Source organism: Artemia sp. Qi Xiang Cuo, chromosome 14 (assembly GCF_049724085.1).
Source record: "Artemia sp. Qi Xiang Cuo chromosome 14, ASM4972408v1, whole genome shotgun sequence".
In the NCBI taxonomy this organism is placed as follows: domain Eukaryota; kingdom Metazoa; phylum Arthropoda; class Branchiopoda; order Anostraca; family Artemiidae; genus Artemia; species Artemia sp. Qi Xiang Cuo.
Window position 1 is genome coordinate 15,375,405 of NC_142807.1, and position 26,592 is coordinate 15,401,996.

The 26,592-nt window shown below is 35.9% G+C and overlaps 1 long non-coding RNA gene across 1 annotated transcript; it reads left to right on the plus strand.

The window, feature by feature from the left end:
* Positions 1-44: 44 nt before the first annotated feature.
* LOC148944190 (uncharacterized) lies at positions 45-26,154 on the plus strand. Its single transcript, XR_016142871.1, has 3 exons — positions 45-508; positions 21,309-21,422; positions 26,019-26,154. It is a non-coding gene; the product is annotated as an uncharacterized LOC148944190 (long non-coding RNA).
* The last annotated feature ends 438 nt before the right edge of the window (positions 26,155-26,592 follow it).

Consider the following 26,592-nt stretch of genomic DNA (forward strand, 5'->3'; position numbering starts at 1 on the left):
AATTATAGTATGATAGACCTGTTTATTAAGTTTATACAGGAAAGTGGTAGAGAAAATGATTTTATCTGATGCTGATAGTAATGTAATTGCTGTATTGTCAGTGTTGAAAAGGGATAGATCTTGTATGTATAATAGGTTTGATTGGTGGTTTTAGCAATGATATATGTCCCTGTTATAAAAAAAAAAAAAAAAAAAAAAAAAAAAAAAAATCCCAATATAAAGGAAGATTGTCTTTTCTTTTTAGATTGAAGCTGAGTTGTATTAATTATTGCTGTATTAAAAGTATTTGCAGCTAATGGTGTTGTGCTGAGAAGGAAGAAAATTAGTCATATTGAAAGAAGTCTCAACTGACATTGCTGTCAAGAGGAGACTCAAATCTCTCAGATTCAGAAAGCGTGGTGATATTTGGAAACTTTTCCTCTTTGGAAGATTTTTAGAGGAAAGACTTGATGATAAAGGTTCTCCCCTTGGATAATATAAGAACTAGGATCATTATACATATTTTAAAGTAAGAATTGTTTTCTTAACATGTCTCCTTAGAGGGGGCCAAGGCTAAAGGACACGGCACCAAGCCCTTAAATACCACATCAGTAGTGGTGATCATTGCTCCGTGATCCTTCAATCAGAAGGCGCCATTGGGGGCTTGAGACCGTTCAATCTGCGCTGTCACAGGTGCACTCTGCTTACCTTCCCCAGGTATTGTCATGTTCTAAGTTACAGCTGGGTTGACTCTGGCTAAGCTTACAGGGTCACACCACTGACCCGCGTCCCAAACCAAGAAACTGGCCACACCAGGGATCGAACCCGCGCCCCTTGGACAAAGAATTATCAACCCAGCGCGCGTCCACTTAGCCAGGACAGCTAAATAATTAGCAGGGCCAAGGCTAAATAATTACCATTTTTTTTACTTGAGAATTATTTTTTTTTCTAAATGCATTTAGAAATAAACTTACTCCTAAGAAAATATATCCTAAAATATATTCTTATGCCCCCCACCCACCACAGCTGTTCTGGTGTCTGGCCCTCCCAGGAAAATTTTCTGTGGTCACCCTTGTTACTTTCCCTTTGGCTGCTCAAGTTTAAAGGTGGAGAGAATTTTCTAAGGGAGAGGGGGAAGTGTCTTCACCGGGGGGGAGGGGTTCATTAATCAGCAGGAGGGAAGTATCCAGACACCTACCAAATTAATGGTACCATTGAATTCAAGATCACAGACTATTCCAGACAAAGAAAACTTTACAAGATATATCAAAAAATTGCTTATATGTATTTTTCTTATCTTTTTACATGTATAACAAAAATTCCAGGGGTAAGCAAGGTCAAGCCCAATAACCCCCCCCCCGCCCCCCTTAGATATGGCCTTGTTAATCTTGGACCATGACAAAATAATTTGGATTGGGTGGTAGTTGGGAAGAGACTAGGTGGGATTGGTTGACTAAAATCTAGAAAACCTTATTTTTTCAATGTCTAGGCTCAAGCAATTTACCATTATAGCTTAGTCTATTTAGATACAACTAATCTTTTTCCCAACACTTGTCTTTGGTTGAACATGTCAATTACTGAGTTTGTCTGCAAGGCCGAACCCAGGAGGTAGGGGTTTTGAACCCCCCCCCCCCAAAAAAAAATGTATGTCTGACTCGTAAAAATGCAACAAAAAGGATATAAACAAGTTTGTATGTGTTTTTTTAGTTTTTTTGTTCACCCCCCCCCCCTGAAAAAAAAATTCAGGGTACGGCCTTATTTGTCTGTGATTTGAGATGCTCAGTTCTAACTTTAATATTATGTGTCCAAGATTAAGCAGTATGTTGTTGTTTTTAATTTGGCTTAGGTTAAAAAAATTGCATTTGTGATTAGACTCTACTACTGACTGTTGATGCTTTTAAAACAGCCCTAGGTAGAATTGTAAATGGCTAAAAGTTTAAGCTAGACACATTTATTGAGAAAATATACAATTCTAAAAGTGAAAAAATTTGATTTCTAACCTGCACAATTTATTTTATTGCAATTGAACTAATAAGATGGTGATTAGTGGACTGAATTCTGGGTATCTTACTCTAAGGCTACATTTAGCCTTCTTAAAAGGGATGACGTTCATTGTGTATTTTTGTGGTTATTTTCTATTTTATTTCTGTCTTGTTTATTTTTGTTTTTCTTCTTTTTTATTGTACTCTGAATTTGCTTTGTTGTATTTGCAGGTACAAAATAATTTCATTCATTCACTGTCATGAAGCTAACCATTCAACTTGTAAATTATCCTCCCACCCCCACCCCCTTCCCCCACACTAAATAACCCCCTTCCCAAAATATTGCAAAATACCCTTTTGAGGGTTTTTCCATAAAAACACTTTTTTGGGGTAATTTCATTGACAAAATTGAAGTAAGTAAAATTACCTCACCTCCCCCCTCATTTTTGGAAAAAAATATCTTTCCACCCTCTAGATTTTGTTAATTTATGCCTCTATTTCAAAGTCCTAGCCCCTAATAGGGGCAAATATAGTCCTAGCCAACAGTATGCACAAAAGCTTACTGATTTTGTGGGAAGCCATTATTGTCAATGAATATATATTGTTGATCAAATATAGGCTACTTAACACTAAAGGACCATTAGAAGAAACTCAATAAAATTCTGAAAACTACCTTAAAGAATAAAAATATGTATTCATCTACAAGGCTACAAGGCTCCAGAATTTTTTCTTTTTCAGGGGAGGGGTCATTTTTTGCCTTTCAAAAAACTTAAAAAAATTTATAAAAAAAATTATTCATTTGTATTATTAGTATGTTTTTATAAATCAGACAAACATTTTTTGGGGGAGGGGGAATTCAAACCCCTAGCCACCCTTTCATAGGTATGATCTGGCTAATCCAATTGCTAAAGGCACATTGCTTCACCTTACTCCCACCCCCTCTAAAAGAAAACTATACAGTAAATTCCACTTTATATAGACCAATTACTATTAGATTTCACAATGTGAATGAAAAATGCCAAGTTTTACAGCAGTAGATACTAATTAAGCAGCAATAAAAAACGAGTATTGCAGTTGTAAAATATATTAGGAATATATAAAGCAAGCTATATATTCATTCACTTCGGGAAGGAGAGTGGTTAAAGTGAAGTAATGTATCTTAGATAGAGTGGCGACGTTTCGGGGGGGGGGGGGCCGGCCCCCACGTAATGATTTGGAGAAAAAATTATTATATAGCCCATGCCCCTTGACTGTCCAGATGGAGACCCCTCTTGCCCTCAAATATAAATGCTGGAGCTAAGCCCCTGCTTAGATATAAGATAAGCAAGTAAGTCTATTTATGATTCTTTTAAAGTGGTTTTTGAACTATCGTGGTTTCTTTCAGCTGGTTTCAGAATGGCCTTACTGCCCTTATTGCTCATTAACAGTTGGCTTACAATGCCAAATAAATCCAATTTAAAAAGTGAACAGAATCAGCTTGAGTCCCCCCCCCCCACTTTTATTTTGAAATAAAATCTTCAGTGAAAATTATCTTGGTATCAGGCAAGTGGTGTACCACTTCTAAAGAAAACAAAAAAATGAAAGTAGAAACATTAGACTCCTTATATTATGTTCTTTTCAAACATTGTGGTCACTTTTCTGACAATGCGCAACACCCTCCCCTCTTGATGGTCCTATATATAGTCCAGATAATATCAGGGGTGGCTCGAAGGAAGGTGAATCGACCCCCCTGGTTTTTGCAAAGTTATTTATTTTGAAGATATTGAGGTCCCAGGTGTTCAATTCTGAAACAGTCTATGTTGCATTTCCTTCTCCTGGAGACTTCTGCATTTTCAAACTTCACAGTAAAGAATAGTTGATTTTGAGAAAAGTTGGCTTTAGTCATAGATTAAATAAAAAAAAAAACAGGTTTTTTTAACTGAAAGTAAGGAGCGACATTAAAACTTAAAACGAACCTAAATTATTCCGTATATGAAAAGGGCTGTCCCCTCCTCAATGCCTTGCTCTTTACGCTAAAGTTTTTTATTCTTTTAAAAAATAAAGTTGTGAGACAGAATCAAACTTTAGCGCAAACAGCGAGGCGTTGAGGAGGGGACAGCCCCTTTCATATACGGAATAATTTCTGTTCGTTTTAAGTTTTAATGTCGCTCTTTACTTTCAGTTGAAAAAATTTGTTTTTGTTCTGAACGTTTTTGAATTAATGCAGATTTGATTTTGGCTCACCGTACATGAATAATTAAAACGAAATTCGCATACTAATTTTCCTTTTTTTGGCTTAATGGATTTCTCAAAATTTTGTTATGACGTAACTTACGAATTAACTTACGTAACGAATTTCTATATTCGTATGTTTTTATTACGTATATTAGGGAGTTCATCCCCTAGTCAATACCTCGCTCTTTACGCTAAACTTTGAATTTTGTTCAAATCATAAACCCCTGAATCACAAAGGCCGGTTAATTAGAATAGATAGCTCTTTTGAAAGTACTAAAAAAAACTTTAGTGTAAAGAATGAGGTATTGACTAGGGGGCGAACCCCCTCATATACGTTATCATTTCTGTTCGTTTTAAGTTTTAATGTTCCTTCTTACTTTCAGTTGAAAAAAACTTGTTTTTTTAATCTAATTTCTGATTTGTTTTTAAAATAATGCTTGGAAATCTGGCGCCCCCTTACAGAAATGTCCCTTCCCCCAAGGAAACATTCTCCATGGACAGGATTCTCCCCCGTAACCCCTACTCCGACCCCCCCCCCCCCCCAGAAAAAAATTCCTCCTGAAAACGCCTGTAAACTTCCCAATAACCAATACTATATGTAAACAATGGGCAAAGTTTATAACTTACAGCCCTTCCCCTGAGAACTGTGGGGGATTAAGTCATCCTCAAAGACATATTAATCATATTTTTGACTATCCTGAAGAAAATGGCTATCGCAAAATTTTGATTGGGTGACTTTGGGGAAAAAATGAGCGTGGGAGGGGGCCCAGTTGCCCTCCAATTTTTTTGGTCACTTAAAAAGGGTATTAGAACTTTCAATCTCCGTTCGAATGAGCCCTCTCACGATATTCTAGGACTACTGGATCGATACGATCACCCCTGGAGTAATTAAAAAAAAAAAAAAATAAATAAAATAAACACGCATCTGTGATCTTTCTTCTGGCAAAAATACAAAATTCCACATTTTTGCAGATAGGAGCTTGAAACTTCTATAGTAGGGTTCTCTGATACGCTAAATCTGATGGTAAGTTTTTCGTTAAAGTTCCATAACTTTTAGGGGTTGTTTCCCCTTTTTTCGGAAATAAGGGAAATTTTCTCAGGCACTTAACTTTTGATGGGTAAGATTAAACTTGATGAATCTTATATATTTGAAATCAGATAAAAATCCGATTCTTTTGATGTATCTATTGGTATCAGAATTCCGTTTTTTAGAGTTTTGGTTACTATTGAGCCAGGTCGCTCCTTACTTACAGTTTACCACAAACTGTTTGATACCAAAAGCTGAATTCGCAAGTAAACAGAATACAGTCTTGTTACTTTATAGTGTAATTTTTAAATTTTGTTTTTAAATAGATTTGTTTAAATTAAACCAGGATTAAAGGGACAGGACTGGTAGCATGCTTGTGCCTCAAAAACCTGCTTATGCTTGATTATGATTTGTTTTTGCCTGATCATTCAGAATTGGTCCTTACGTTTTATGAAGTCATTTAAGTCGTTTATTTTTGCCTCATCCAGTTTATAGGTGCTAAATTAAGTTAGTGACAGTCTATGTTGCATTTTCCTTCTGCTGAAAAGACTTTGGGATTTTCATATTTCTGATTAGAGAAATGGTTGATTTTAGCACTGCTTACCTTCATTTGTAGATACCAAAAACCAAGTTTACATGTTAATAGAAAAGGGTCGTTTTATTTTATTGTTTAATTTTTATTTTTGATAATTTTGGATTTAAACAGAGTCGTTTAAATTAAAACAATCTTGAAGGGATAGCCTTGCAACTTGCCTTAAAAATCTGTTTATGTTTGTGTATGATTTGTTTTTGTGTGGTGGTTCAGTAGTTTGGAAAAATTCAACTGAAGCTTGACAAGCTAATATGAACAAACCAAAAGCAACAGACAGGGTTATATGTATGGAGTGTTGGTCAAACTTTCACTACAAGTGGAAAAGAAGGCAAGAAATTACTGTACACAATGGAAAAGTGATTAAAATTCAAAGAAAAGGAGCTCCACGAGACTCTTTCAAAATAAGAGTATACAGGACAGTGAAAAAAAAAACTCAATTACAATATGAGGTAGAGACAAATACAATGCTTGAGCAGGGGAAGCAAGATTTGTCTGTGTACCCAGAATTTTTTTCCCCAGGACAACAGCTCTTTTTGAAGACGCTGGGATAGCTCATTCAAGTCGGGAGGTAAGTTTTTGCTTTGGAAAAAATTAAGAGGAACGTTAAATCTTATAACGAACAGAAATTAGATAAGAAATTACTCCAAATGTATGCCTCTGGCTCTTTACAGTAATTTTTGATATCACATCATCAATTGACACAAATGATGAGAAGAAGTCAAATATAGGGCAAGACACTTCAAATCAAAGACCCAACAAGATATTGTTACATGTGTTACCAAGCTGGAATACATTATAACATTAGTTACTGATTCCAATGATAATGTTAAGACTGCCCAATAAAATTTTATGTAGAATGCAAAACATATCATGGTGAAAATACGATCCACATCATCTTCTGTGTTTGAACTGCATAAAGAGTTAACAGTTGATTGCACTGAAGAACCTTTTAATATTTCAACAAGTAGTGGAGTTCTTGTCAAAAGTTACAGTGACGATTTTGAAAGTATAGTTCACAAGGGTCCAGGAATAAGGAAGCTAATCTCTAGCAAAACCAAAGGAAGTACCTTATTTTATGTGGTCCAAGTCAACCAAAGCTGAGTGTATTCCCGGTTCATCCTTCAATATAAAAAAGGAAAAAAAGTGGCGTTTTCTTTCAGGATGGTATAAGGATTACCAGTTCTTAGAATACAATATTGAGAAAGATACTGCCTTCTCCTTTGTGTGTTTTCTTTTCTCTAGTGGTTTCAGGAGCAACCAATCCGGAAAAGCTTAGGTGGAAGACGGTCTGCAGCAATATTACAAAATGAAGAGTAAAGTAAAGGCAAAAAAAAGAAAAACTAGCAGGTCATTTTTCCTCCAAGTCACACACACCTCTGAGTTGCAAAAAACAAGCAAGTCATTTTTTCCCTGGGCCACACAAAGCATCTATGTCCTGTTTTTGTCACTTTGTCAGTAACAGTAATTATATGGATTTCCTACTTGAAAAAAGCATTCAAACTAAGGTTTTGCAGCAAACAAAAGGTGAAGAGACAAACAGAAAAATTGTGAAAATTTGTTGGACATTGCAAGGACCCTAACAAGATAAGTATTTGCTTTAGGAGAATTGAAAAATAAAACACAACTTTTTTCAAACTGTTCAACTTCTAGCAAGATATGTGGCAGCTCTTGATAGCACATATATAGAACATACAAATTTACTTACTTACAAATAATTCCCCAGAACGAGTTCTTTTACTTTCTTTCAGCAGAAATTAGGGAGAAGATCTTCAGCTAAGTCTAGGATTCAGAACTTTATTCTTTGATGACAGATGCAATACCCAATGCTTCACATTCTGATAACCTTGGGGTCATAATCTGCTGTATCAACTCAGAAGGGACACCTAGAAAGAAACTATGATGTTAGCGAGGCTAATGAAAAAATTGGCAGGGTATGGCAGAAAGTATTATAGGAACATTGTCAACGAGATGAATTCTTCTGGATAAACTTGCTTTCCAGTCTTATGACTATGTAAGTTTGATGTCTGGTCAATTTAATAGGGCCAAGCAGAAAATATCTGAACTTCTTGATTGCCATGTGCCTTATATTCCCTGCCAGGCCCATAGGCTAAACACTGTGAATGAACATAATTACAATTCACCTTTTTTTATACTTGAGCTTTTCATCATCCTTGACAACAAATATGTGTTCTTCTCTTCAGCTACAAAGCACTTTGCCACCCTTAAAGCAAAACTATCTTTGATTGAAAACAGCCTTAATCTCCACAACTTATCACAGACTTGGTGAACTGTAAGGACTGAAACTATACAAGCAGTAGTTACTTTGTTTTAAGAAATAGTTTCAGCCATTTACAAAACAGACAAAGAACACCAATGTGAAGACAAAGGCACAAGGTAGCAGCCTTCTAAAAATGATTCTAAACTTCAAATTTATTGCTTGCCTCATGTTTATGAAAAACAATGTGCACAATAAAAGTAGCAACAAAAAACTTGAACAAGAGGAGATTCACATTATCAATTCAATTGAGATGCTTGAAACTTTGACAGAAGCTTTTGAAAGAATATTGGAGGATGAAATGAACAATTTCATTGACACTACAAAAGCTTTTGCCAGAATGAGAGAAGCCGATCCAGAGGCAGGTTTCGTCAGACATAATAGTTGGTGACTTGGACCATCTTGTTTTGACAGCCCAGCTCAGTCAAGCTGAGATACCAATGTATCCATTCCATTCACAACATTTGAGAATCCTGCTTGAAAGGTTGACTACAATGACAGGAGATAATCTCAGAGCTTACCTTGTCAATTTTTAGCCATTTTATTCCTTACTTCTGCTTCCTTTAAAAAAAAAAAAGTTTCAGTTGAAGATATTCAGCTAGCAACAACGTTCTTTTCCAAACCAAAAGAAAGAACTCCAGATTCTACTTCTTTTTAAGTAGAATTTGAAGTTCTGTTTCAGTTTTGCCAAGATGCTTCTTGCTTCAGAGATGTCCTAGGCAAAGATAATAGCCAGCAACATCAACTTAAGCATACTGATTGCCTTTGAAAATTGGCTGCAACTTGTACTGTATATTACAAAAGAAATAAAAATGGCTAGGAACTGAAAAAAGAAGTACTGGAAGCTGTACACAAAGAATCAAAACCAGGCTGACTATTACACAAAATATAAGAAGGCGCGTAACCAGCTTAGAAGTCTCTCCAGAAATATCACCGAGAAGTATGAGGAATCAGTGGCAGCTGCAACAAAAACTAACCCTAAAATATTTTGGAGGTATGTGTCATCGGGTAAGCCTGGAAGGCATTCTGTCACTCAACTTGTACAAGATGGATCTAAAATCTGTGACCCAAGGTAGATAGCTAATGCATTAAATAAGCAGTTTATTTCAGTATTCACAGTTGCAGATAATGCCCCATTTCCAGACCCCCCACAGTACGAAATTCAAAAAAGTATGCCGCCCATTAATATTACTAAAGTAGATGTAGAGACTCGACTAAAGAAGATTAACCCAAATAAATCAACAGGACCTGACGGAGTGCCCCCTCGGCTCTTATTCCCCCTCACCCTACTATTCCAAAAGTCCCTAAATACTAAATCTATTCCACAAGACTGGAAGGAAGCTTCCATTACACCTGTTCATAAAGGAAGCAGCAGAGATGAAGCCAGCAACTATCGACCAATTAGTCTCACCTCGGGAGTGGGAAAACTTCTTGAAGGCATAGTTAATTCAGCCATTATTGAAAACCTAAATGTGTACAAGCTACTATCTCCTAGCCAGCATGGCTTCCGCCCCAGTTGATCAGTTGATACTAACCTCATTGATGCTTACGAGCATGTCACAGAACTTATGGACACGGGATCCCCAGTTGATATGATATTATTAGACTTAGCAAAAGCATTTGATAAAGTATGTCATAGGAGGCTAAATTCTAAACTCCACGCAATAGGCCTCCACGATGAAGTAATAAATTGGACGATGCAATTTCTTACCAACAGGAAGCAGGTGGTAAGAGTATTTGGTGATGGTGGATCAATTTTCTTCTCAGAATCAGCAGATGTAGAAAGCGGAGTACCCCAAGGCACGGTTTTGGGCCCAACTCTATTCAACATCTATATTAATGATGCATTTTCAATCATAAAGAATAAGATTTGCTTATATGCTGATGATTCCAAAATAATCGGTCCAATTTATGACCCCCAAAGTACCAAAGACATCCAAGCAGATCTTGACGCACTCTCAACGTGGGCAAAAACCTGGCAACTAGAATTTAATATCCAGAAATGCAAGGTCATACACTTTGGAGCAAACAACCCTCTCAGCCAGTATTTTATGGAATCCAATGGTGGTTCAAAACAGCCACTTACAACCAGTCACTGCAAAAAAGATCTGGGAGTCTTGGTTGATAACAAGCTTAAATTCAACTTACACCCGCAGTTTGCAGTAGCCAAAGCCAACCAAACTCTCGGTATAATAAAGAGAACATTCTGCAGTAGATCTCCAGCAGTGATTACTAAGCTCCTAAAGGGCCTGATCTGACAAAAATTAGAATTTGGGATGTCCATTGCCACGCCAGTTAACAAGCTTGACCAATTGATTCTGGAATCGGTGCAGCGGAGAGCAACGAAATGCATAAGTGGTTTTCAAAATTTGCCATATTCTACCAGACTCCAGAGGCTCAAAATACCGTCTCTCACATACCGACGTAAGCAAGGAGATGTATTGATGACATTCAAATTGATCTGCAACCACGATATCATCCCTGACTTATTCCAGTTAGATAGTTCGTCAAGAACAAGAGGGCACCCCCTAAAGCTCTACCGGAAACGCGCTAATACCAGGCTGCAAAACAAATTTTTCTCCAACCGTGTGGTTGGCTTATGGAATTCCCTTAGCCAGAATGCAGTCATGTCCCCTAATACTGAAGCCTTCAAGTCAGCTGTTGACAGAGATTGGTGCAGCAAGCCATGGCGCACAGTTTGGGATGCACCAATGAGCTGAGCCACCATCATCATTGACCGGCGTCTACAGGATTCGTCTTTATCGCTGGCAAGTGCGATTTAAGGTAATTTTTAAGGTAATTGCTGCTGTAGAAAGAACATTTAGCAAGCTCAGCTTTGTTAAGAATTTCCAGAGAATTACCACTGTTGTTTCTTGACTAGAGTCCCTCATGTTGTTGGCAAATGAAAAAGAACTCATCACTGCCATTAACTTAAACAAAATTGTCCAGTGGTGGTCCACTTTGAAGAAGAGTTGAATACAAATATAGCTGTTCTTAGTTACACATTTAATCATGAGATAGGATTAATGTCTGATAAATTTTAATGGATTGTATACTGTGATCTAGGAGTTGTTTAAATGAGGGGATGTCACCCCCCTCCGGCCAGGGTGCTTTGAGCCATTGCTGGACAATATACATTTTTTTTTATTGTGTGATTGTGTGATACATCATGCTTCTCTGTTAAAAGAGGTTTCTGAATTCTCAAGTCTTTATGAAATCTAGTTTTGTCTGAGTAATAAGAATTAAAGACATTCTTATGCTATATCTTGGACAATTGGGACAACAAAAGGGGGTGCATTATCAGAAAAACAACCATGATATTTGGAAAGAACATAAAATAATGAATGTACTTTTGTTTTGATTTGTGCATTTCCTTTATAATCCGTCAACTACTAAACTTGAACCAATAGTTTTTTGGATATTTTCATTGAAGAAAAAAAAATGTAAAACTAACTGCCTTGTGGATTTTGAAAAACATGGTTGCTCCCCTATATATTTGTATATTGGGGCCTCTGAAACTCCACAAGCCTTTACATACAGCCTAGGGCTATATCTGGCTTTATCAGGGAAAAGGGAGCTGTTACACCATTACAATAGCAGCAATTGTAATAGTTTAAAAGAGCACTGAATGCAGAATCTAGTGGTAGGCTATTTGTTTTTCTTACCTGATTTATGGCCTATGCCTACAGGCATAATGCTTCTTTAACAATATATTTTTGGTTAAAATTCTAGATGAGGGGCTTTTGTCTATCTCAGAAAATAGTTGAGAAAGGTGAATGAAACTTTCAGAAATGGTTCCAGAGCTTTGGCAAGCCTCTAGAAAGGTATTTTGAAGCACCAACCTCCATCTCTTTTCTTTCTATTGTGTAGTGGTTGTTGGTGACCTTTACCAAACCATTTGTCATTTATTTATTTTTTACAAGGAAAGTATTTTGAGCCTTATCTTTGCTCAATTCTGCTTAATTAGATCTAAAATAAAAAAATTTATCCATTTCTTAAACTTAAAAAAAATTGGATATGACTTGGCACCTTGCAGAAATAATAGGAACTGTATTTCCAAAACTAGAGCAAATGAAAAAAAACTGAAAACCCAAAATCTAGAGAATGTTTTTTTGTCAAAATTTAGGTAAGAATTTACCCCTCATCCAAGCAATCTTCAAAACTATAGAAATAGTCAAAGGGTAAATGTGCATCTGATTTTATTCTATGACAATGCCTTTTTTCATGTTTTATCAAAATATAATAAACTAACTATAATGAGGATAAATGATTTGGCCTATATAAGTATTTGTACAATGATGTATGTCTCAGTGTGAGTGGGGGGGGGGACTATTGGGCAAAGAAAAGCAGTCTGCATTTTGAAACAATATAGATTAGCCTAAGTAGGCTAAGCATTTTATAATGTTTTAAATTTTTTTTGGTAATAAAAACTTTCAGGGATGGGTCTACAGGCTAAAGTATGTCCCAGGATGGTATTTTGAAGCACCTACCTCTGCTTCTTCTCCCTGTAAAGGGTCCTCACCTTTGATGACATTTAAAAATTTGATGTGTTTATAAAAGTGAATCCATCCAAAATAGATCTTCTGCTTTAATGAAGTACAATATAATTGTTTTCAGCTTCACAACTTTGCTCAATCCCAATTTGTAAGGTTTTAAAGATATGCAAATACATTTCCTAAATTTTAAAAAAAATATTGATATGGCTTAAAATTCTACTCAGAAATTGCATTTTCAGAACTAAAGCCATAGAAAAAGAAATTCATAACTGAAAATTAAGGTAAATGTTGTTTTGTCAAAATTTCAATAGGTAGCCTAAAGACCTGTCATGTAGATCAATTTCAAGACCCTCTAGAGGGAGGAGTGGAGGTAGGTACTTCAAAATACCTTCCCTGGACATACTTTAGCCTGTAGACCCATCCCTGAAAGTTTCATTTTCCTAACCTAACCCCTTTCCAAGATAGCCAAAATATAGCTAAAGTAGAATTTTACCAGCTTCTAAAAAGTAAGGAATTAGATATTAAGCCTATTTCAGAATTCACTTAAGGGCTTTAAATTTGATTTGCAAGCAAGATAAGGCCTAGTAGGAGCAAAAAGACATCAAGCAGTGTGGTCACCTTGTCTCTACATCAGCAGTGGAATCTGGTATAGGCAATATTTATTGAAATAAGAACTGGGTAAAGATATTAGTTTGATAAGACATTTTCAGAATGAATTTTAAGCCCTAGATTCATTCCTGAAAGCAGGGGTGTTTTTTTGGAGGGGGGCAGTTGCCCCCCCCCCCAATAATACAGAAAAAGTATTATAAATCCCATAACCCTGGAATATCCAGATATGGAACCCTCTTGCCCCCCATCCAATAAAAATGCTGGAGATTTGCCCCTGCCTGAAAATGCCATTCAACAAGACCATCTAAATAGCCAAATTTACTTTCCAAAACAGTAAATAGCCCTTCAACTAAAACTTCACCTGTTTCTAACTTAGCCACTAGATAGTATTTTCCCTGGAATAATTAAAACAACAGTACCCTAGTAGCCTACAAGCAGGGGCGTCGTTTGGGGGTGGCAAGGGTGACCAGTGCTCCCCCCCCCCAAATAATGTGGAGAAAAAAATATTAAACTTCCCATACCCTTTAACGATCCAGATATAGACCACTCCCCCCCCCCAATAAAATTGCTGGAGATTCGTGCCTGCCTACAAGTAAATACAGATCTTTTTTCCAATTATATTATTCTATGTGAACAAAAGGAAATTGTTCTTATTTTTAACAGGTAGTAATGTAGTATCATTTTATATGTTTTAATTTACAAGTGAAATAGTTCATCAAAAAATAAACTATATTTTTAAGAAAGAGTTCCCTGCTTGCTCTATACTGACGAGTTTGATAATTCTAATGAAATAAACTTTAGAATGTTTCAATTCTTTTCCTTTCTTTCGTAAATAAAGTTATAACAAATATTAAGACTGATACAAATCAAAATAAAAGCATGACCAAAAAAGAAAATTAAAGTTATTTCTTAGCGTAAGTTATCTAGTTAATAGCAACAGTTTTTAGATGATGTCGTTTCCTGACATTAGCAAACTCAAGAAGTCGGACCCAAAGGTTACAAGTTATGCATACATGACGTCATTTTTGTGACGTCATATAAACGGCCATAAATGCTGTGTGTCGTGCGTGTGTGCGTGTGTGTGTGTGTGCGTGTGTGCGTGTGTGCGCGCGTGGGCGTGTGTGTGTGTGACTGTGTGTGCGTGTTCCTGTGGCAGTGTGTGTGTGTGTTTGTGTGTCAGTGTCTTATAGGGAGTGACTGTGTGTGTCTGTGTGTGGGTGTGTGTGTGTGTGTGTGTGTGTGTGTGTGTGTGTGTGTGTGTGTGTGTGTGTGTGTGTGTGTGTGTGTGTGTGTGTGTGTGTGTGTGTGTGTGTGTGTGTGTGTGTGTGTGTGTGTGTGTGTGTGTGTGTGTGTGTGTGTGTGTGTGTGTGTGTGTGTGTGTGTGTGTGTGTGTGTGTGTGTGTGTGTGTGTGTGTGTGTGTGTGTGTGTGTGTGTGTGTGTGTGTGTGTGTGTGTGTGTGTGTGTGTGTGTGTGTGTGTGTGTGTGTGTGTGTGTGTGTGTGTGTGTGTGTGTGTGTGTGTGTGTGTGTGTGTGTGTGTGTGTGTGTGTGTGTGTGTGTGTGTGTGTGTGTGTGTGTGTGTGTGTGTGTGTGTGTGTGTGTGTGTGTGTGTGTGTGTGTGTGTGTGTGTGTGTGTGTGTTTAATATGATTCTTTGAGTGTAACCTGGTATAAAAAAGAGAAATTATGCCATTTTTTGTATATGGTGATGTGACACTTCAATTAAGCTGAAAAAAATATTTTCAGTGTTTAATGACCTAAATCTGTAGAACCGCTACCCTTTTATTACTTTTTTTAAATTCTTAATTCATGCTAGATCCTAACATTGACATTGAGGTTTTTTTTCTTGTTTTTTTTTTTTATATAACACGCACACTGAGATAGACATATACAGAGATAAGAGAGAGAGAGAGAGAAAGAGAAGATACAATTTTTAGTACGTAATCACGGAGAGAGGTGACTGGTTCCATGACTGCATCAGCTTCATGGAATGGGAGTATGGTTTGCATGCTGGGTGTGGCAGTTGACTAGTTGACAGTTGGCTCGTGTATGATGGGTCCGAATGGTTGTGTCATCTTGTTGTGAGTGTTTGGATGTGAGAATTGACCAGTTGAAAGTTGGCTGTTGTATGATGGGTCTGGAAGGTTTTGTCAACTTGTTGTGGATGTTCGATGTGGCAGCTGGATAGTTGGCTATTGAGTGGTTTACGGTTAATGCTAATGGCATTATTGGATTCGACCTACGACCATATTGTATAACAGTTGGTCTGTTTGACATGACCACTGGAGTCGCTTCACCCCTTCTTATTTTCTTAACGGGTAGGGGGAGCTCTGAAAAATCCTAAAAAAAAAAAGTTTGTTTTTCATGAAAAAAATCTTAAAAGAGAACCATCAGTCCTCATCAATAGTATGCACAAAAATAAGTTTTTAAAATTTAAATTAAAAGTGTCATTCTATTTTTCTGATATGATTTAGAGATGTAAAAAAAAAGTTGAAAAAAGTTAAAAAAAAACTGTCAGAAAAAAAAGTTTCAAAAAAACTGTCAGAAAAAAAAATTGTCAGAAAAAAAAATTTTAAATAACTGTCAGAAAAGAAGTGGTCACTACAAATATTATTTTTCTAATAGTAAAAGTTGCGACACACATATCTATATCATTCCCATTTTAAAGTTGGAAAAATATTAAATATGAATTTTATGTGTTTTAAGTGTTTCATGACATTCTAAGAGATGTAAAAAAAAATTGGAGGGGGGATTCGAGGGAGGGGGCTGGAGGGAGGGGGTTGGTGGAGTGGGGGTGGACGACTGTGGCATAGTGGGGGGGGGAACTTTGGGCCGGAATAAAAAATAGGTATGATTTACCTCATGTACTAAGCTCGCAAGCCATTTAAATGCAGTGTTTACATACTTTTTTCTTGTTTTGATATTGCTCTTTACCGACCTCTGGAGATCTAGGTTCAAAAAATATTTAACAATCTGTTAACTATAATGGGGTCTGTATAAATTTTATTAGAATTAATTTTTTTACTCACCAAGAATATAAAAGAATAACTTACTTCTTTTGTTTAACTTTCATTAATATTCCTTTTGTTAGAATCCATCATTGTATTGTAAATGCAATTTTGAACTGATAAAATAACCCATTGTCAGAGTTTTTATACCATTGTTCAAGGTTAAACATAAAAAATCCACACCTAACAAATTAATTTACAGACAGAATTTCATAACATCATACCAGGAAACAAATCACAATACTATGAAAACACGCACGACTTTTAACAGAAAGATCACGCACTTTTAACAGAGATCAGTGCGAATTTTCATGGTAGGCTGAATCCGGTCATTGTACTGTCTGCTTGTATGGCGGGAGACACTCTGCTACCTTATATTATAGCTATATGGGAGTACTGCCCGCTACTTATCGTTATAGCTATATGGGGGGACTGCCCGCTACTTATCGTTATACCTACACTACTTTTGCAAGAGCTTCAAAAAAATTTCGCAGCTTTGAACGTAAATGGAATAAAGGAAAAAAGTAGACAAATAACGCTAAAAGGGTATCTACTAAAAGAAAGAATTGACTTAGCATTTATACAAGAGAACGACACAAGCGAATTAAAAGGTCTAGAACCTGAATATAAGTATTTTACGAATTGCAATGCGGGTAGAGGAAGCGTGGTGATAATATATAAAGAAAAGCTCCATGTAAACGACGTTCGAACCGATACAGATATTGTTTAAAAAAAATAAGAGTTGTGAGAAAGTCAAACTTTAGCGTAAAGAGCGAGGTGTTGAGGAGGGGACAGCGCCTTTCATGTACGGAATAATTTCTCTTGGTTTTAAGTTTTAACGTCGTTCCTTACTTTCAGTTAAGAAAACTTGTTTTTCATTTAATTTTTGAACGTTTTTGAATTAATAAAGGTTTTGATATTGGCTCACCCTACATAAATAATTAAAACAAAAGTTGCCTATTAATTTTACTTTTATTTGGTTAAATGGCTTTCTCGAAACTTGTTTAATTTTATTTACGAATGTTTTTATTAGTAATAAATATACCTAAGTTACGAATTAACTTACGTAACAAACTTTTATATTCATATATTTTTAATACGTAGCCTATACTAGGGGGCTTGCCCCCTAATCAATACCTCGCTCTTTAAGCTAAAGTTCAAATTTTGCTCCAATTCTTTAAAAATGACCCCTTAATCACAAAGGCCGTTATTTAGAATAAATAGCTCTTATGAAATTACTAAAAAATCTTTGGCTTAAAGAGCGAAGTATTGACTAGGGGGTGAATCCAATCATGCAAGTAATATTTTCTGTTCGTTTTAAGTTTTGATGTTACTCCTTATTTTCAGTTGGAAAACTTGTTTTTTTATATTTAATTTCTGATCTTTTTTTTTAAATAATGCTGGGAAATCCGGTGCCCCCTTCATAACAATGTCCCTCCCCCCATGAAAACTTCCTTCACGGAAAGATCTTCCCCCATAACCCCCCAACCCACCCACCCCCCTACTACCAGAAAAAAATCCCCCCTAAAAACGTCTGTAGACTTCCTAATAACCAATACTGTATGTTAACATTGGGTAAAGTTCATAGCTTTCAGCCCTCCCCCTATGGACTTCGGGGGATTAAGTCATCCTAAAGGACTGGGATATCATATTTTAAACAATGCTGAGCAAATTGGCTATCTGAAAATTTTGATCAGGTGACTTTGGGAAAAAATGAGCGTGAGAGGGGGCCTAGTTGCCCTCCATTTTTTGGTCCCTTAAAAAGGGCACTATAACTTTTAATTTCAGTTCCAATGAGTCCTCCCTTGATATTCTAGGACCACTGGGTCGATACGATCACCCCTGGGAAAAAAAAATAAAAAAAAAATAAACACGCATCCGTGATGTTTCTTCTGGCAAAAAATGCAAAATTCCACATTTTTGTAGATAGGAGCTTGAAACCTCCGCAGTAGGATTTTCTGATGCGTTGAATATGATGGTGTGATTTTCACTAAGGTTCTATAAATTTTAGGGGGTCTTTCCCCCTTTTTTCGAAAATCAGCCAAATTTTCTCAGGCACTTAACTTTTGATGGGTAGGACTAAACTTCATAAAAGTTATATATTTGAATTCAGCATTGAAATCTGATTCCTTTGATGTTTCTATTGGTATCAAAAACCCGTTTTCTGGAGTTTCGGTCACCATTGAGCCCGGTCGCTCCTTACTTAAAAATTTTAGAAAATAAATGTCGTTTTTAAATTAGTGTAGGTTACATTAAAGTTTTGAAATTATGTGAAAAAGATTATTATGTCACCGAGAGGAGAGGAGGTGGGATTAAAAAAAAAAAATCAAATAATATTAACATTTTTATACAGGGCCCCGGCACTCGGCAAGCGGCTGGCATCTATATATAGAATAGAATTTATTTGCGCTAAAAGCCCATAGGCCATGGCAAAAAATATAAACAAAGAACCGTTACAAAGAAATTGCACATAGCCTAACATAATCCTACAGAAATATACCTCTGTGATTCATCGCGAGACGAAGGAATCGTGCCAAGCTTCTGATACCCATAAAACACTCATCCGCAAACACATTCACCTACCACTCAAAATCATAAACCCCCCTACCAAACACTTCCAGTCTCCAACCACTCAACTTCTCACATTCACACATCAAGTGATACACGCTCTCATCTAAACCTCCACACATAGGACAAAAATATGGACCAGCCTTTGACTTTTCCCTCCGTATAAACTTTCTTCTTTGGCCCAGTGGCAAACTATCTGCCCTCTTTTTAATTAATAGCTTTATTTCATTTTTATTCAAACCCACCTTAAAAAATAAAACTTCTCCCCAAATCTCCTTCGACCGACAATAAAGGCGCAGTGAATTTGAAATTGAACGCTGGGCCTGCCATGCCTGTATTTCTTGGTCCTGTAAAATCCTTTCAACTGCTCTACTTACTTCATCCCCCATATCCTCGAGCCCTAAGCTATCCCCCCACATATGGCTTAGTCCACACTGATCTAATACACTCTTAATTTGGTACGGCCACCCACTACCTGAGCGGCCCTTCAACATTTCTAAGTAAGCCGCCTTCATCACACGCACCCTAGGCATCACTAAATTTTTTTACCAAAGCCAAACCATATTAACTAGCCTACGACTTCTTAAAGAAAACAAGCCTAAATCACCTCTAACTACTAAACTATTTGTGTGCTTACTTATCTCTAGCCACCTCTTTTAATATCCTAATTGCATTGTTCGTAGCTTATCTCCCTTCACATACCCCCAAACCTCAGAACCATAGTGCATTACACCTAAAATTTTAGCCCTGAAAACCTCTTTAACTACTTGGATCTTTTTAATATCCCTCAGCTGACTTCTTAATACCATATTACAACATGCCTTACCTTTTTCGATCCTACTTTCTGCATAAGTACTAAATAAATTTCCTTTCCTCTTAAACTTAACACCTAAATATGACCATTCCTCCTCTAATCTAACTCTTTTACCCTTAAAACTAAAAATTAACATACTCCTCAAGTCTACCACATTTACGGAATACTAACACTACGCTTTTGTCCACATTAAGTTCTAACTTTTTCCTATCCAAATAATCACCTAAACTATCAAGTAATTTCTGAAGGTTCCTTTCTAAATTAGCAACCAAAACAATATCATCTGCGAACAACATCATGCAAATGGAATCAATATCTAAACTCACCATTGGCGCCTCCTTCTTTTCCATAAACGCCACTACAGAATTTATAAACAGGGCGAATAATTTATGAGACAATGTGCAACCCTGTTTAACACCTTTATATCTTCTAACTACCCTTGAAACTTGTCTACCAACTCTCACAACCACTCTAGTAAACCTATACATTTGAACTAAAACTAACACAAATGGGACCGGGAGACCTATCTCTAACAAACTTTCCATTAGTAGAAACCTACAAACATTATCAAAAGCTCCTTTAATATCTATAAATGTCGTGTATAACCTTCCTTTTTTAGCACTAGTATATTTATTGACTAAGGCCTGCAGAATAAATACATTATCAATCGTCCCAAAACCTTCTCTAAAACCCGCTTGAACCTTATACAAAACATCCCTATTTCCTATCCACCTCCTTAGTCTAAGGTCTAATACCTTACAAAATAACTTCGGTAAACTATTCCTTAAATGGATTCCTCGATAATTGTTATGATGAGACCCATCCCCATTCTGAAATAATGGTATGATTACTGACAAACTCCACTCTTCAGGCCTCTTACACGAACTTACCGGTACCGGGTAACTATATAATACTATACTATACTAGTTCTATACCGGTATATAGTACTATATAATACTATACTATACCGGTACTATATAATATATAGTACCGGGCCCCGACACTTGGCAAGCGGCAGGCATCTATATATAGATTCTATATATATGGATTCTGATTGTCGCTTGTCTTCTAACCGCCGAAAATTTGAAGTGTATCCAGGGATATCCACATGGGCGTAGGCAGCATATTGTCTAGGGGGGGGGGGGCATTCGATAGTGTGATGAAGGGGGAGAGGAAGGGGGGGCAGCATAAATGTGTGTAGCTTCGTGCCTAGGGGCGAAGGCCGCAGCTCCCAACCCAGGATTTTTGTATTTCTATAATTGCCTTTATATATAAATATAAAGGCAATGTCGCCTATGGAGTAATTAACCTGAATGAAGGCATTTGTGAGGTCAAAACTATCACATGGATCGAAATATTGATTCTGCTTCTGCAAGTAAAGTGAAGGTCTAGGGGGGGGGGGGCAGCGTTGCCTCTGATTCCTGGAAAAATAATTTCGTAATTTAGTTCCGCTGTTGGAATAAACAAAAAATTTAACTTTCGAATGGAAGTTAAGTTGTACTAGCCAATAGATACTTCACATACTGGCAGATTATCTTAAAAAAATTCGGTAAATAATCTACTAGTGTGAGGTAATTGCGTCGCCAAAGTTTATGCTACGATATTTTTGCCTGTCGTCTGGCCGGCTTCATTGCTATTTTAGTTGTGCTTGAATACTTTTCGTGTATATCCCACGGTGCCACTGTCTCATACTGAAGGATACTTTTAATATCACTCAATATAAAGATTATGTTCTTTTTCTCATAGTCGTAACTACAACAGCACCATCACCAGCACACCGTACCATCACCAGCACAACCAAGCCTACTACGACGACTGTGACAGGTATGACAAGGACCCCTACTATCACAAACGTGCCAAGTAAGTCTTGGAAACAGATTTTCTGATTTAGAATTATTTTTGTTGGTAGAACACAATAAGTGTTTACAACCAGGTGAAATAACGCAATTTTTATTTGATTGATTAATAGATATTATTTTTGTTTGTTTTTATCCTATTACTTAAAACAAATGTTCAGAGTTAAAGTATTCTTGTTTTATTAGAACGACAGATTTATGTTTCAAACAATTGGAACGAAAACCTATCGTATCGAAAATGATAGTTATAAATTAACTTGCAACGTTTAAATTATAACTGTATCCAAATTATAATTATCTTTTTAGAATCAGATCTTGCCCTAGACCTCTTGTTCGAATTCTTTACTCTCAAAAAAAGAAAATGTTTCATCCCTGAATGTAAAGTGCAAATTACATTCTGGTGTTTAGAAGGTGCAAGAGACGTTTCAGTTGTGGTCCCATAGTCTTAGTAGTAATAGTATTAGAAGCAGTAGTAGACGCAGTAGTAGTAGTAGTAATAGTAGTAGTGGTATCAGTAGTTCTGGGAGTAGCAGTAGCGTATGCATATTGCCTTTTAGCGAATTAAACATTCCCTGCATCATGCCCTGAAAGTTTTAACTTAATAGCTTAAGCCGTTCCTGATAAATGTTCGTTTGACAATCTGCAAACACATATTGTGCTTTGAATTAGTTCACCACCACCGGAAGTTTTCACCTTAATACCCTTGACCTTGACCAAAAATCAACACATGTGGCCACCCTCACAATAACTAATACTATAAGTAAACAATGGGCAAATTTCAAAACTTGCAGTACCTTCCTGTGGGGCTGCCGGGGTCATATAATCCGCTGAGGCACAGCTATTGGACTTTTTATCTAAGTTCAACAAAATGGCTATCTAAAAATTTTTAACGGATGTCTTTTGGGAGAAAGGGGTGTAAGAAGGAGGGTGGTTACCCTCCAATCACTTTTAAACCTCAAAACTGGTACAAGAATTTTCAATATCCAATCGAATTGGCCCCGTCCATAGTTTCAATGCTAACTTCTTCCATGCGAAGTGCTATGGTAAAAAAATAACCCTTTCAGTCCACTTCGCTCTTTACTTTGAAAAGTGACCAAAAATCAACACATGTGGTCACCCTCACAATAACTAATGCTATACGTAAGCAATAGGCAAATTTAAAAACTTGCAGTATTTTCCTGTGGGGACGCCGGGGTCATAAAATCCACAGAGGCACAGTTATTGGACTTTTAAATTAAGTTCAACAAAATGGCTCTCTAAAAATTTTTACTAGATGTCTTTTGGGAGAAAGGGGCGTAAGAAGGAGGATGGTTGCCCTCCAATCACTTTTAAATCTCAAAACTGGCACAAGAATTTTCAATATCCAATCGAATCGGCCCTTTTCATAGTTTCAACGCTAACTTCTTCTATACGAAGTGCCATGGTAAAAAAAAAACAACAAACAGTTCGTGGTAACGAATTGTAAGTAAGGAGTGACCCGGATCAATAGTAACCGAAACTCTAAAAAACGGACTTTTGATACCAATAGATACATCAGAAGAATCAGATTGTTATGCTGATTTTAAATATATAAGTAATCAAGTTTAGTCTTACCCATTAAAAGTTACGTCCCTGAGAAAATTTCCCTTATTTTCGAAAAAAAGGAGAATCAACCCCTAAAAGCTATAGAACTCTAATGAAAATCACACCATCAGATTCAGCATATCAGAGAACCCTACTATGGAGGTTTCAAGCTCCTATCTGCAAAAATGTGGAATTTGGTATTTTTTGACAGAAGAAAGATCATGGATGAGCATTAATTTTTTTTTTTTTTTTCAGGGGTGATCGTATCGATCCAGTAGTCCTAGAATATCGTTAGAGGGATCATTCGAACGGAAATTAAAAGTTTTAGTTCCCTTTTTAAGAGACCAAACAATATCGAGGGCAACTTGGCCCCCTCCCACGCTCATTTTTTTCCCGAAGTGACCCAATCAAAATTTTGAGATAGCCATTTTGTTCAGCATAGTCAAAATTAGTATTTATTTAAGGATGACTTAATCCCCCACTGTTCCCGAGGTAAGGGCTGCAAGTTATGAACTTTGCCCATTGTTTAGATATAGTATTGGTTTTCGGGAAGTATAGAGAAGTTTCAGCAGGGATTTTTTCTGGTGGGGAGGGGGGTCAGAGTAGGGCCTATGGGGTAGGATCTTTCCATGGATGATATTTCCTTGGGGGAAGGAACATTTCTATGAAGGGGGCGCCAGATTTTCCAGCATTATTTAAAAAACGATCAGAAGTTAAATAAAAAAAACAAGTTTTTTTCAACTGGAAGTAAGAAGCAATATTAAAACTTAAAACGAACAGAAACTATTACATATATGAGGGGGTTCACCCCCTTGTCAATACCTCGCTCTTTGCGCTAAAGTTTTTTTTTAAATAAAAAAAATTAAAGGAAAAAAATACAAATTTTATTATTTTTATAACGTTAATAAATCAAATAATATGAACATTTTGATCGCTAAATATCAGTATATATATATTAAGTTGACAATGCACATTCATTCATATTTTTTTCCCTAAAGTTTAAATTATGTTCTGGCCCTGGAATGGCATAGGGGTTTTGAGACCAACTTATGTTAATTTCTGCTCGTTTTGAGTTTGACTCGGTTATTTATTGTAATTTCTGTTCGTTTTGGGTTTAATTTATCTATCGATGCTGATTTGTGGTCGTTTCACGCTTGGTTGACTATTAGATTTTATTTTTGTTCATTTTTTGTTTAATGAAGTTCTTTACTTTTTTTTGAAAAACTTATTTTGTGGAATTTTTTTGAATTAATATATGTAAACAAAAGTAGTATCCCATCAATTACTTCAAGTACATCCCACCCCAGCTTTCAAGTGCCGCCCAATTCCTTTTCAACTGGAATTCCTGTGACATCCCTTGGGAAATTAACAGTGTTTTTGTTTGAGGTTTGGTGTGTTTGATAGTTATATTGTTTGATGGTTGTTTGTTATGTTTGTTGGATGTTGTGTGTCGGTAATGATTGTTATGTTTGACAGTTATCAAACATATAACTCCACCTTTAAGGTGGAGTTGTCTTTGGCAATCAACAGAATTTTAATCTTTGAAAGTTTTCAGAAAAAAAAACTTAAAAAAAAGTTAAAAAAATTTGTTGATATGCATCTTTGTTATGTTTTTGTAAGTCAGTAATTTTTGAGGGAGGGGGACGGGGTTTTCAAATCCGGTAGTCCCCTCTGGATACAGTATTCCCAACTAAGTCACTGAAGACGGAAAAAAAACATGCGTTTGAATCAAACATGAAGCATATCTCATTTGATGGTTATTGTTTCCTGTGCAGTTTATGGTCTCTTATTTTTCTGCTCTCCTAAGGTTTACTACATTAACAAAAGACGATAATTTTGCGATCATTCTGTGGCTAGATTCAATCTGTCTATCCAACTATATATTTTTTTATGTGTGTGTTTTAACATTCAGCAATTTTGAATCTCTATTTATTTCTAGGGGTATTTTAATTAAGCAAATAATACCGTTACTGCTTGATGAATGCAGAGTTATCTTGGATCAAGCTACCCAGTAAACTTAGAATTATATATAAGCAATTTATTGGTTGAAATTGGTAAGAATATGGTCAATGCTTACAAGTTAATCTCAGCTACTGTTTCTGAGCATTTTAGTAACTAATTCGAGTACAGAGATAGACTCTGCATTGACTGCTCCAGATCAAATATTTTTGTAAAGATATATGGAAAGAGCAACTCATATGTCATTTCTTAGTTCATTTCCGGTTAAAATTTATATATTAACCACTATAGAATATACATATATGTATATATATGTATATATATATATATATATATATATATATATATATATATATATATATATATATATATATATATATATATATATATATATATATATATATATATATAGATAGATAGATAGATATATATATATATATATATATATATATATATATATATATATATATATATATATATATATATAATCAGCTTCTTTCATGAAACCACAAAGGCAACTAAATTATCACTTTAAAATTCAAACTGGACTTAATTATTCTGTCGAGAAAGCTTCTTAGAAGAGCTACTTCTTGAGGAAGCTTCTTTTTGCTTCCTACCTTTTTTCTACAATTTTGCAATTTTTCACAACATTCTATTTGTTCCCTTGTTAAGCTGGTTGCAATTTTTTTTCGAATTTTTTACTTTTTATCCGATCTGTACAAAAAATATTATCATTATGGACACAGAGATACAGGCTGGAGTTAAGAACCCTGAGTAATTACTTTCCATGGGGTTTTTTTGGCACTTACATATACAGTAATATCCTCCTCCCCCCTTACGATTAAAAACGTGTCAACTTGACGCATAGCAGAATGTTGTCCCATCTGAAGCACTCTTAATGGACGTTTTTTAAACTTTGTTTAAATAATGCGGTACTCAAAATAAATGGTCTAGTTTAAACTTTGTTTAATGTAAGCTTAGCCTAAACCTTAGTCTATTTTTCATTTTTTTTCCCCCATTTTTCTTTTTGATTAATGTTAATTATTATCTGTTTATGAATATTTTCTTTGTTTTTTAGGAAAGACCATCAACATCTTTTGTATTTTACGAGGATCCTGCAGGAATATGATGTAATATATTTCAAATGGGTTTGCATCTAATTCAGTCTAAAATTGTTCTTATGCTCATAATCAGCAGAAGTCAGTGAACAATTTATTATAATTGTCTGCTCCCACTTGTTATATTTTTCTTTAGATTTTATTAAATTTATTATCATTCTTTATCATGTTTTTCATGGCTCTATCGGTCACCTAGGTCTTTATAAATGCAATTGCCTTTCTGGGGTGATTCAGAAAGAAGCGTTGCTTGTCGGCAAAGATATGTCCAGGATTTTGGTTCAGGGGGTGTTTTACAAAAAAAAAATTAAAAACACAGCAGAAATTTGTTCAGACGTATATTTATTGTTTTTTTATAAGTCCGACAAAGGTTTTGGGGGAGAGGTCAAACCTGGTAACCTCCCTGTCCCCTTGATACGCCCTTGCTTGTCAAAGCAACTTTGTTGCATGTGACCGTAAGGTCAAGTGCGTTCCAAAGGCTAGTTCTTTTTAATCATAGTTAGTTTTTTTGTTATAATCATCCTAAAATGACTCTTA